The following is a 13,827-nucleotide window of genomic DNA, read 5'->3' on the forward strand; positions in this document are numbered from 1 at the left end:
AAATTAGCTCATCTTTAAGCACTAATCTTTGTTGCGGCATATCATGTACTGCATTTACTAATATCCCTTATAAGCAGCCCCCTGATATATGCTCTCAGAGAATCCCAGATGACTATCTGAGAGGTTGAGCTTCTATTGACAGTCAGGAAGGATCTAATATCCACCAGAAGAGGAGGGAGTGGACTGGATCCACTGCATATGCCATGTTGCCCTCAAGGAGTCTAAACAAACTCCACAGCATAACATAACCATAATAGGGGAATGATCGGCGGCTTCTAGGCAGATATTCCAACCTGGCCATGGTAGAGCGCATAAGGCTGTTCTCACCCGCTAGGTCTATACACGATAAGGTGCCATAAGAAGCTGAATAGCATAATTATTTTTGCACTATGGGGTTCCAAAGCCGGCATAAATCATATGGGTCGGACTCTCCCAATAATTTGGCCAACCCAGAAGGAGTAGAGAGTGGGCTCGGAGGCTGAATTTATCCATGTAAGTAATAGCATAAACGTAAACTACATAAGGTAAGTCCTCCAAACGGTAAGCAGGTACTCTTCAAATTTTCTCAAGCCTGGTCTCTTTGGTTGCATCCCCTTAGGCGAGATTCATTGTCATCCAGCCAAGAGGCAGCTGCAGCATGTTCTTCAAAGTGCTCAGCGCCACCACCCTCAGATGCACCAGATATACCATGAGTAAGGCACCCCCAGAGACCTCAGTGGCTTTTTTATGTCCTGATATTTTGCTCTTCTTTTCTGTACTTGTGCAGAGAAGTCTGGAAAGATTGAAATATTATTATCCATCCATCTATGGTAAGCCGCTCCACATCCCTTGCCTTATGCAATATTATGTCCTGATCTTTATAATTTAATATGCAAATTAGTATAGCATGTGAAGAAGCCCCAGGAGGCAGTTGTCTAAGGTTAACCCTGTGCGTCCTTTCAGCAGCAAATAATGGCCATGTAAAGAACTCACCAGGGTTACACCCCTACACTCTCACTTGCACCTTAGTCTGTTTTCTAGATCGCCTGCCATTACTGAAATGTCCCTCCTCATTGGTAGCACCTAATCCTCCAATTCACTTGTCCTTTTACCATTTCCATACCTTCTGAAACTGTTTGGAGATCATGTCTCAGCAGGTTTATGTCATCAGGCATATTGCCCATAATCATCTTTAAATCAATATTGCCTTTAGAGATTGCATATAAAATGTCCTGAAGTGTGGGTGTATTACAGGGCTTGCATTACATGCTGACAGACTTGCAGCTTCACTGCCATGTTGGCTCTCCCTCACTCCTTCCTCCTCCTCCGCCATGTTGCTTACTGCTGGGGGTGTGCCGGACCCTCAGTGGGTGGACCAAGACAGTCAAGCTGCACTGCTTCAATGTCTCCCCAGTTGTCTGCTCTGGTTGCGGCTCTGTCTTCCTCCAAGATGTGGGCAAATTTCCTTAGCTGCGCAGTAATAGCAGCTACAACATCCAGCTGCAAAGATGGTGCCACGTGGCTAGGCCTCACTACTCCTCCAACTCTCCCTGGCTTCTCCTTGTTTAGAACCTTTGATTTCTTGGTCCTGTCTTCTCCAGGAGGATCAGTAAGGATAGGATTTTGGCATGGAGCTAACAGCAACATCTGCTCACATTGCTGGCCAAGCCACGCCTGGTGCTCTGCAGCTTCCACATCGTTTATTAACAATGGCACCATTTGTGCACTCACAATATACTTTCACCTCAGCAGCGCATGAACAGTTCAGAAACACTGTCCCCTTAGCCCTAAAGCCAATTATCATCCCTTTACCTATGACAGCAGAAAGGAATATGGGTGCAGACTATTACACACGCACTAAGCCAGCTCACCACACACGAATACCTTCATGAGCTATGGACATCAAAAGTAAGAAGTGGTCATTATGTGACTGGACCCTGTATTTATAAGAACAGACAGGTGAGGAGAGACTGCACGTCCTTGTTAAGCAGTCTATAAAAATCATGTCATCTATCTTTATCATGAATACTTGCAAGAATTTACACTTTTGGAATAGATAGATAGGAGGCTGGTCTCAATAGTATTCCAAACCAATAAAAAATCAGTACTGAAAGCTGGAATGATTTGTTAAAATTACACCAGTCTTAGATGCAAAATGATGCTGTCCATCCCTTCAAATTAAATGAAGACACTCCAGCTAATGGGCAGCATAAGAATCCTGCGGCCATGCATGTAAAAGGACGATACATTTGATAATAATAAGAGATGAGCGAATTTTTAGTACAAACAAAGCAAATTTCTTCGTTAGCTCAACAATCTGCTTATCAGCCGGCTGCCTTTGAAGTCTGTGCCACTTCCAGGACTGGATCCAGCTTCTCCAGGCACCCGGAGTGGAGCGGCAGAATACTACATGGACTTCAAAGGCAGATGGCTGATAAGCAGATTGCCGAGCTAACAAAGCAATTGGAGGAGTAGTGAGGCCTAGCCACATGGCACCATCTTTGCAGCTGGATGTTGTAGCTGCTATTACTGCGCAGCTAAGGAGATTTGCCCACATCTTGGAGGATGGCTATCCCGTGTTTTGAGACTCGTAACTGAGGCTCCACGGACTCTTGTTTTGCATATTTAAATTTTTGGGGGCATCAGTGGAGACTCTTGATTGAGTACTTCATTGGAATTTATTTCGCTGTTCTCCTTGAGTTCAGTGATTACTGTGTTTTGTTGGCACATCTTGGAGGAAGACAGAGCCCCAACCAGAGCAGACAACTGGGGAGACATTGGAGCGGTGCAGCTTGACTGTCTCAGTCTGCCCACTGAGGCGGACCGATAAAGCTTCGTTTGTACTGTAAATCTGCTCATCTCTAATAATAATGCATATACAGTATGTTTTAAGTGAAATGGACTACATTTACGTCTACCTGAACAGATGAAAAATATAAGAAAATGGAAACAGGTGAAAATATCATGATATTCTTTATGGTATAATCATCCCATTACTAACACAATTATTCTTTTTACTTTGAGGTTACTGGCACCTTTAATTAAGAACATCGCTTGAATAAACAAAAGTAGAAAAATAATTAATTGAACATATGACTGTACATGTGTTGGAGGTTATACATGTCATATCTGAAAACATGTTTCATTAGCACATAAATCTTTAGAGATGAGCATGCTCAAGTCCGATCGATCGTCATTTGAATACCAGCGGCTGATGAAACTGGATGCAGCCCTAGGGAGGATAGGGAAACATGGCTATAAAGTCTGGTGGTTAGAATGGAAGCTCTATATGTTGGAGTTTGTGGGTGAAAATTTCTGGTCTGACAGTTTTCATATTTATAATATAAAACATATTACATGTTATAAATGTATTTATCAGATACATTTATAATTTTCTAAACATAATAGTTTTTCTTTATATGTTGACTTTAGCCATTAAACCAACTGTGCAACCAAAATATTGCACTCATTTTGCACTCACTGCGTTGCAGCTGTCAGTGAACGGGGTGGTGTTGTGACACACAAAAGGTTGCAGTGATGATTGTCAAATTGCAATTGTGGCTATTTGCAACCCTAACCCTATTCACTTACATTAGTTGTGATCTTTGATGATGGAAGCCAAAGTTACCACTTATTACTAACCTTATACCATAGGCATTTACATTGCTGCATACTAGGGAGAAATATAGGGCAGATCTTAAAGTGGGGTCTAGACTCTCACCCCCAGACATGCTGGATATAATGTGAGAAGAGGCAGGAATTGACAGATCAGTATGTAAACATACAGATCAGATCTGTAAGAGCTGTAACATCAGGAGAAAGAAAAAATTTACATTTTAAAAAGATTTGTCTAGGCATCTGGTATACAGTATAATAAAATTCCAGAAAATCAAATTGATTTTTAAATAATTTAGCATTTTATTATATGAAATAGATATTTGATCACTGACGAACCAGCAAGAATTCTGTCTCTTACAGACCTGATAGTTTCTCTATAAGAAGCTCCATCTACTCTGCACTTATTAATTGCAGCTGTTTAAACTAGTTACCTGTATAAAAAAAACACCTGTACACACACTAAATTACACTCCAGCCTCTCTGCCATGGGAAAGAGCAAAGAGCCGTTTAAGGACACCAGGGGCAAAATTGTAAACTTGCTTAAGGCTGAGATGGGCTACACGACAACCAGGAAGCCGCTTGGTAAGAAGACAACAACTGTTGGCGCAATCAGACAATGGAAGAAACACAAGATGTGTCAGTCCTCCTTCGCCTAGAGCTCCATGCAAGATCTTGCCTTATAGGGTAAGGATGAATTAAAAAAGGCCAGGAAACAGCCAAGAACTATGACCTGGTGAATGACCATCATGGATTACATCATGCGGGGCACACAAGGGGAAAGATTATCGCAAGATTTTGGCCAACAACCTCCTTCCCTTAGTAAGGCCATTAAAGATGGGTAGTGGCTGGGTCTTCCATTTTGACAATGACCCGAAACACACAGCCAGGGCAACTGCGGAGTGGCTCCATAAGAAGCATTTCAAGGTCTTGGAGTGGCCTAGCCAGTCTCCCAATCTGAACCCAATAGAAAACTTTGGAGGGAGCTGAAACTCAATGTTGCCCAATGACAGCCTCAAAACCTGAAAGATCTGAAGAAGATCTGTATAGAGGAGTGGGGCATAATTCCTGCGGCAGTGTCTGCAAACCTTGTCAAGAACTTCAGGAAACATCCAACCTCTGTAACTGCAATTGTTTCTGCACCAAATATTAACTTCTGTTTTTTTATTATATCAAATCCTTATTTCATGTATTAAAATGCAAAATTATTATTAAAAAAACCCAGATTGATTATAGATCAAGATGGTTTTAGACAAGGGTCACTTCATGGCATTTTTGTATCTGAAAGATGCATACTTCTACATTTCTATTTTCAAAGATCAAGTTTGGATCAAGGCATAACTAAGCCACCTACATTTCAAGGTACTTCCCTTTGGCCTTTCAACTGCAGCCTTCATGTTCATGAAGGTTATTGTGTCAGTAGTAGCAATCCTAAGACTTCAGGGGATGAGTATTATTACCTATCTCGAAGACTAATAGTCTATTCTGTAGACAGGTTAGCCCTGGAGGTAAAGGCTACAGTAGATCTCCTCAGCTCCCTAGGGTGGATCATCATTTGGGAGAAATTGAATCCTGTTCCAGAGACAAACAAGAAACTCCTAGGGTTTATAATAGAAACAATCCTCAGCTCCAAACACCAGTCGAAGTTTGTACAGGGCGCAGATCAATATATCAGGGAGATGATATTGTGTAATTTCCAAAAAAGTGTATTTAAAAATAAATTTTAAAAAAATTATAAAAAAAAAAAAAAACACTACGCGTTACAAAACCGCTCCGGTTTCTTTCCCAAGTGTTCTAATATAAGAGTTCACTGACCAACTTTACATTGAACCCCACACGGTTGCCCTCAATATGCAAATCTTGGACAACCAATCAATGTGTATGTCATCAGTAGAGATGAGCGGAACTTTCGGACTTTCGGTCCGAAAGCCGCTCACTCCAGTGTGATGCCTGCGATCCCGGGTGCATAGTTGCGCTCCCGGGAATCTGCGGCCGGGATCTTCCAGGGAATTCAAGATACATTCCAGGGAATGTATCTTGAATTCACTGGAAGATCCTGCCCGCAGATTCCCGGGAGCGCAACTATGCACCCGGGATCACAGGCATCGCAGGCATACTAATTGAGCAAAGATGCTATCGGACCAAAAGTCAGACGGTTCGCTCATCCCTAGTCATCATCAACAGCCATATAGAAAAACAGAATAACAGCCATAAAGAAAAAAAAAGACAAACAAAAAAAACACATACATAATAAAACAAACATATATGAAAAAGATAAATTATAAGATCGATGTTTTGTATGTAAAACAGAAAGTATGTCCATTATTTAACATTCTCTATAATTTCATTTAGTCCATTAGGGGTTAATGTATATAAACAAAAATCTGATTGCTGGAATCTATTCCTCCTATTCTGAGGGATGAGCTTCAAGATTATAAGTTTAAGGGAATTTGGTTTGCTGTCATGCTTCAAAAAATAATGTTAAGATAAACTGTTTCAAAAAAAGCATTTTTTATGTTAGCCCTGTGCTTGCTCATACAGGACTGCATGGCCCATGTACTGCAAGCCACAAGGGCATTGTAGCATATACACAATATACTTTGTTGCCTAAAGGCCCTATTCCACCAACAGATCTGACGACAGATTATCTGCCAAAGATTTGAAGCCAAACCCAGGAGTGGATTTGAAAAGAGGAGAAATCCAGTCTTTCCTTTATGACCTGTTCTCTGATTATAGTCCATTCCTGGGTTTGGCTTCAAATCTTTGGCAGATAATCGGAAACTGACAAACTTGCACAGGTGAATTCTCTTTTCGGCAAAAGCAAGGAAATTCCCTGACCTGGTGGTCAGAGGTCATGGATGGAGCTTTCATTCTGAAACAGAGGTGGATGATCCTGAATACAGATGCTTCAGGCTCACGTTGGGGCGACAATCTTTAGGGACTGAATGCCCAGGGAAAATGGAAGCTCCTCTCTCTTCAAATCAAAGAGAGCTGAAAGCCATCTTCAAGGTATCCCAAGACTTCTCTACTCAACTCTGGGGTCAGGCGGTGAACATGAGGACAGACAACATAGCATCCGTATACTACATCAACAAACAGGAAGCTACTCAATTAGAAGCCCATCTCTCAGAAGTGGAGAAGATCCTGAACTGGGCAGAGGCAACAGTAACTCCCCTATTGTTCATCTAAAGGGAACTTTATTCCTTGGTGAATACTTGGAGAATGGTTCTTGAACATAAAGATCTTCCGTCAGATAACATCCAGATGGGGAAATACGGAAATCGACCTTATACAGCCTGGCAAGAATGCCAGGCAGGAAAGGTTTTGCTCCCTTTATCTGGCAGACAATCCAGAGACCATGGATGCCATGAGAATTCCGCAAAATTTAAGCTTGGCTCATGTATTTTCTCTGACATCTATGATGCCCAGAGTGTTAATGAAGGTCAGACAGGATCAGGCCAATGTGATAGTGGTATTACCGTTTTGACCCAAGAGATCCTGGTTGAGGTCGAGGAAGATATTGGAAGCTGCCACCTGTACACAACTTGGTGTCCCAGGGCACTCAGCTCTGCCGAGTCTTTAAGTCTCTACATCTGACAGCTTGGTTGTTGACCGGTCCATACTGAAAGCCAAGGGTCTTTCGCATCGAGTGTTGGATACGCTATCTCATTCAAGGGGTGAAGCGACCAACAAATCCTATGCCAGAGTGGAGAAAATCTTCCAATCTTTGTGAAATGCTAAGCAGACTGACTGGTAGAATTCCTTCAGGATGGATTTAAAAATCCATTATAAAGGTATTGCACACTTAGGGGGACATTTATGAAACTTCCGCCCAAGGCACACACCAGGGAGAAGGTGCCGCTTTGCCCCTTCTCCCTGGGGTACGCCTGCCATATGCCCCTCTCGTCCGAAGGCTGGGCTGGGGGAGCTTGGGGGGGCGTGACAAAGGTATCATGATTTACACCTGCTTTCAGGCATAGATCATGATCCAAATCTACACCTGCTGGAAGCAGGTGTAGATTTAGTATGCTGAGAGCAGGTTCAAGCACCCGGCCAGTGTGCGCCTCTTAGTGAATCCTGCCGGGGAAAAGGGGGGCGGGGCCTAATATAAGACTGTCGTACTTGTTTGCCGGTCTTTATAAATCCCTCCCTTAGAGTGCAATTAGCTGCAACATCTGCTTTTCTCCAGAGAAGACTCCTCCAGGTGGAAGAAATAAAGAACTTTATCAAGAGAACCACTCACCTTCGCTCAAGGGTTGTTGAGCTGTTGTGTCCATAGGACCTGTTTACAGTGCTTACAGGAATAACTATGGAGCCACTTGAGCCAGTTACAGACCTCCTTCTGACCTACATCTGACCCTAAAGACTATGGGGGAGATTTATCAAACATGGTGTAAATTGAAACTGCGCAGTTGCCCCTAGCAACCAATCAGATTCCACCTTTCATTTTCCAAAGAGTCTGTGAGGAATGAAAAGTGGGATCTGATTGGTTGCTAGGGGCAACAGATCCAGTTTCACTTTACACCATGTTTGATAAATCTCCCCTTATGTTTCTATTGGCAATCTTTATCTGTGGAAACCTACACATCTTTCATAGGTTTTACTGAGGTACTCACCTTCTTTTGCTCCTAAAATGTCATCCTTTTCTAATCTAAACCAGATTATCACTCTTCCTGTCCTCATTCCTGAAGATATATCTCATGATTCTGAAATTGAGAAGTTGGACATTGTGAGATTTCTAAAAATTTACCTGCAGAGGACAGAACCTTTTAGGAAGACATAACACTTGCTAATTTCCTTCATGGTAAGGAATAAGGGAAAAAAAGGCCTCTAAGCCAACAACATTGATATGGATGCAATGGATGGACACCTGTTACATGCTCCAGACTAAGTCCCCTCCAGAATTTACTAAAGCACATTCTTTGCAGGCTGTAGCTACATCTTGGGAAAACAGATCTTTAGTGCCCCTGGAAAAGATCTGTCAGACAGCATCTTGGTCCGCTCCTAGAATTATACTTATTATTTGATCAGCTCCTTAAAAGGGTTGTCTACTTTATAGTAAAATTGTTCACTGTACAGTATTAGTACCTGTGCTCACAGCACTTACTGACATCAGCACTCTGTGTACTCTGTGTACTCTTGAAAAAGAAACCAGTATAGTTTGGAAATGCGTTGGGTTGCAATAAACACATTCTTATCTCATCTATTTCCTTCACATTTGGAGGTGTTGGGAGTATTTTTTCTATTGTTTCTATCCCCTGTTGATATCGGGACTGACTGCGGTCTGTTACTTCCTACACAAGAGTTGTGCCTCTGTTGTATGCACAACTCACACAGGTGAGAGTTACCTGCCCTTGTTTTTCTCTCACCCAGTAAACACCGATCCTCGCCATGGAGCTCTGACCTTTTGTTTCTGTCTATAGGCATATACAGGCTCACTTGGGGGCGGGCAAGGTCACATGCTCCTCCACGTTGGCCATCTTATGGACAGACTCACCACAGAACAGGACAGCACATCCTGGAGGAGGGAAGTCTGATTTAGGCTCTATGAGGTAAACAGGGAGCTGCTGTCAGTAAGTGCTGTGAGTACAGTTACAAATACTATATACTGAGCAATTTTACTGTAAAGTGGACAACCCCCTTAACTTCCCCAAATACAGCTTTTTCTTATCAGCTCTGCTAAGCATGATGCCCAACCATTGGGGATATACATGCTAAATCCCCAATATAGTGCCACTGATAGGACGTAGGAAAGTAAGTTTCCCTCCCTTATTTATTGTTTTATCTTACTTTATAATAAGATCACTTAGTTAGAGGTATGGCCTATACTTATAGCCAGTGGGGTAGGTGCTTATCACCAAGGTAGGGCCAAAAGCCCAACAACACACCTGACTGGACCCCACTAAAATATAACTTTTATTGGCTAACTTATTTAAAATAATAAAGTTTTTGTTGTGCTCATTAAAAACACACACCACCTCAGTCTGCTGAAGTAATGAGTAAAGTATCAACACCTATCAAGTATCAGGATAGTACCAGTAGCTGAAGACTACTAACTATCTCAGTCTATTAATATATCACTATATCTATATCTATTCTAGAAATAGTGATATATTGATATACTGAGAGTAGACTGAGGTAGTGTGTTTTTAATGAGCACAACAAAAACTTTATTATTTTAAATAAGTTAGCCAATAAAACTTATATTTTAGTGGGGTCCAGTCGGGTGTGTTGTTGGGCTTTTGGCCCTGTCTTGGTGTAAATATTTTATATTCACCGAGACTAAACCCTTAGTTGGCACATCAGTAATTTTACTACAAAAAAATCCTTCTTTGTCCTGCTAGCTCACAGGGGCAAGAATACCCCATTATTGTGCCGCTAACGAACTAAGGGAAAATACATTAGCAAATCAAATGTCAATGGACAAGAGCCAGAATGGGTCAGCATTACCTTTTTCCGCAATTTGTACTTGATGATGAGACTATGCTGCTTAACCTTTCCTCTTCATATTTATTAATAGCCTTGAGTTCCTAACACCTAGCATGGACCACTACTGGTAGATACTAACCACTGCATAACAGGAATACCCCCAAAACCTCACATACTGGGGATGTTTCAACCCAGTTACTTCATCAAAATTTGGCCCATGTCAAATACACAAAGATCCAAGACATCAACTTCATGAATGGACTGTTCACTTTCTGTATTGACGGATGGATCACTGAAAAATAAAAAATGTCCACTGGGAGGCATAAATAAATAAATAAAATGTAACTTTTAATGTACCAATTCTAAAAGCAATGAAACATATTATTTACAACATAAAAGAAATGTGATCATCCAAAATAAGGAGATAGGAATCATGATGGGCAGGTATGGGATAGAAGTGCTCTCTGATCTGTCCGATAAATGTTGCTGACCCTGCCTTTTAAGGGTGCTCATCTCCTTAAGGAGGTGGCCCAACCACGCAATCCCTACCCTAACCTCAGTGCAAGGTAACAACAACAAAAAAGGCGAAATCCCACATGTATATATTTATAACAAAAGAAATGAGACACCGATAAGAACAATTCAACATTTCTCCTGCCAAATAACGCAGGTTCATCAGGGGGCACTTTGTGTGAGGCATTAAATGCCAGCAAGAAGCAAGTCAAGTATTTACAATGGAGTATACTTACAACCATAATACCAATACATACATGTCATGACACAACCAAGTTGCCAATAAGTAAAGCTACATTTCTAGTACTGTACCTAAAAACAATGCTGAGTCCAGCAGTGCCACAATAGAATGGTATAATGCATAGTAAGGCATATTAAGAAATGTGCTCAGATGTTATATATCCACTAACCCTTAAACATCCAATAGGAGGTAGGGAGGCGATGCTGCAGCGGCAATATACAAATATGCTATTGTTCACATAAACACCGCAATATAGGAATTGCTATCTAGATAGAAGAATAAGTAACACAAACACCTTAATGAGGTGAAAACGCCTCCCACAACCACAGCATATACATTATTAGTCTGATAAACATGTCAACGACATAGGCACATCAATTATGCAGTAAGAACTCTAGCAACAATGGTACACTAGTACTGAATGATGCTTTTTTTATTACAAATTTCCATCTATACAGCATAATAAAAAAAGAAGAGATACAACTTTTCCACATCTTCCTCAATATTCATATTTCAATCCCCATACCCCCCCCCCCCAAGCCTTACCCCCATACCCCCCACCCCCCTGAGGGGAAGGAGAAATAGGAAAGAAGGGAAAAATAGATGCTTAGCAGAGCTTCCGTTCCCATGTTCCCTCCAGTATGGGGTGAATGGTGTGCTGCCGTGGAACGTATAACAACCATTCCTCCATATTTCTGTGCTCCTAGACATACAGAGAGATCAGAGAGCACTCCACCTCCCTGCCCATCATCATTACTTTCCCTATCTCAATGTATTTTGGATGATCACATTTCTTTCACGGTGTAAATAATTTGTGGGGTATGTTTCATTGCTTTTAGAATTGGTATATTAAAAGTTACGTCTTATTTATGCGTCCAAGTGGACACTTTTTGTCTTTTGGCGATCCAGGTTTGAGTTCATGACCACAGGGTTATTAGACATGTGAATAGGGGGTACGGATACTCTGCAACTAATTTTTCTGCTGAGTCCATTTTTATATTGATGGATGGGATTGTCACAGAATAATTACATTTTACAGTCAGCTTTTATGGTATGGATGATCAGTGTAATCTTAAGGTGCTTTTACACAGGCCGATTATTGCTAACGAGCATTCATAGGAGCGCTGCTTTACCCAATAATCAGCCGTGTAAAAGGGCCAACAAGTGAGAAAACGCCCACTTATCAGTTGTGATCTTTTGTGAGGCCCGTAAAATCTTTATCTGCCGTACATCTTTGTCTAGACTGGAGATGTGTGGCAGATAATGTATAAAAATGGCCCAGCCGCTCGATTAGTCCTGCCGTGTAAAGGCACAGCAAGCGAGGGCCCTTATACACAGACACACACACTTGGGGGCTTATCATACATGTTTGTAGTTTTAATAAAGAAAGTGACGGTGTATAACAAATTCATTAATAGCTGAGATTTTGAGCACATGTGCTAACATCCCGTCCCTAGACTGCCACTGTGAATAAAATAAATCCCAAATAGTATATCACGTCAAGCAAACCATGCCTACTTTAATCAAAAAGAAAATCTTGGTATAAAATAGGCGAGAAAAAAAAGGCACAAATACTCAATAAAAGCTCAACAAGTTTACCATATGAGCTCCTTTGTGTCCTCATAGGAATTGTGTTAAAGTCCATTGAACCATGCCAGGAAACCGGCAGTCATTGGTTAACCCATTCATGACCAAAGGTCATTGCTGCATGGATATCCAGGTCACATTGAAGCAGTGTTTTCCTTCTCGCCATAACACTTATTTTTCCACCTACAGGGCTAGTTGGGAACTAATTTTTTGTGCTATGATCTATAGTTTTAATTGGTATCATATTGGTTAAAAAAAAAATTTTAGATTTAATTTTTATTTTTTTTGATCTTGGTATTTATTTCCTTTTTTTTGTTCCACCATTAACCTTACAAGAGCAACATTTTAATATTTTAATACATTGGACAATTCCGCACAGTACGATACCAAGTATGTTTATTTTCTTTACACATTTTTATCTGTATAATGGGAAAGGGGCTGATTTAATCTTTTATTGGGGGAGGTTTTTAATTTTTTTTTTAAACATTAAAAAACATTGCAATCATTAGATTGCATTCATAAATCAATGCTATGTTATTACATAGCATTGATCAGTATTATCGGCGCTCTGCCCAAGGCAGACTCTATGATATCACAGATTCAACAGGACGGAGGTAAGTATTAAACCTCCATCTGTTAGTGTAAGTGATCAGGATCCCCACAGTCATGCTATAGATCACAGCGTTTAAGGGGTTAGTGGCAGGCAGCTGTGTGATTGCTGCTACCTGTCATTATCCCGGCTCCTGTGACACTAAGGTGTGCGGGGCTGGTCACGTTGAAGATGATCACACTGAAGCATCCACACACACATTAAAGACCCTTCAGGTTAGGAATGTTTATATGCGTTCCTATTGCATGGTGCATTATCAGTCGGAATGTATATAGCAGTATGGCTGATGTGAAAGGGTTAATAGACTGGGGGCAATGACAGGAAGCTATATATTTCTTCAGCAGTTTAGGGTAGTTCCTCAACATATTATAAGTTATGAAACAGATAGTACAAACTGTGATTAGGGCTGAAAAAGTGTAAAGAGCCGACATAAAGGGGTTAACCCTTATTACACAATTAAAGATGGACTGTCGGTTACCTGACATAAAGGTTTGTTTTAAATCATAGCCGATAAAAAGATGTAAAATAAATCAGGGAAATAAAATTTCACTGCAAACACCGTAATTGATTTTGCTTAAACTTAATACCCTGTTATTTCAGGGAAAATAAGAAGAAATGTCACCTGACTAATGGTTAAAACGACAAAAGTAATATTTTATAGATTAAGCTTGGTTTACACTGTGTTTTTGCAGTCCATTTAATATATCCGCTGTATGGAAAAAAAAGGATGCAAAATGGATGCAATTGTGTGCACCTGTATGGATCTGTTTTTTCATTGACTTCCACTATAACAAAACAAATAAAAAATCAAAACCGTGACTGACCACATTTTTCTGTATGTTAAAAGTAACCA

This window comes from Dendropsophus ebraccatus, chromosome 15 (genome assembly GCF_027789765.1).
Source record: "Dendropsophus ebraccatus isolate aDenEbr1 chromosome 15, aDenEbr1.pat, whole genome shotgun sequence".
NCBI classification, from domain to species: domain Eukaryota; kingdom Metazoa; phylum Chordata; class Amphibia; order Anura; family Hylidae; genus Dendropsophus; species Dendropsophus ebraccatus.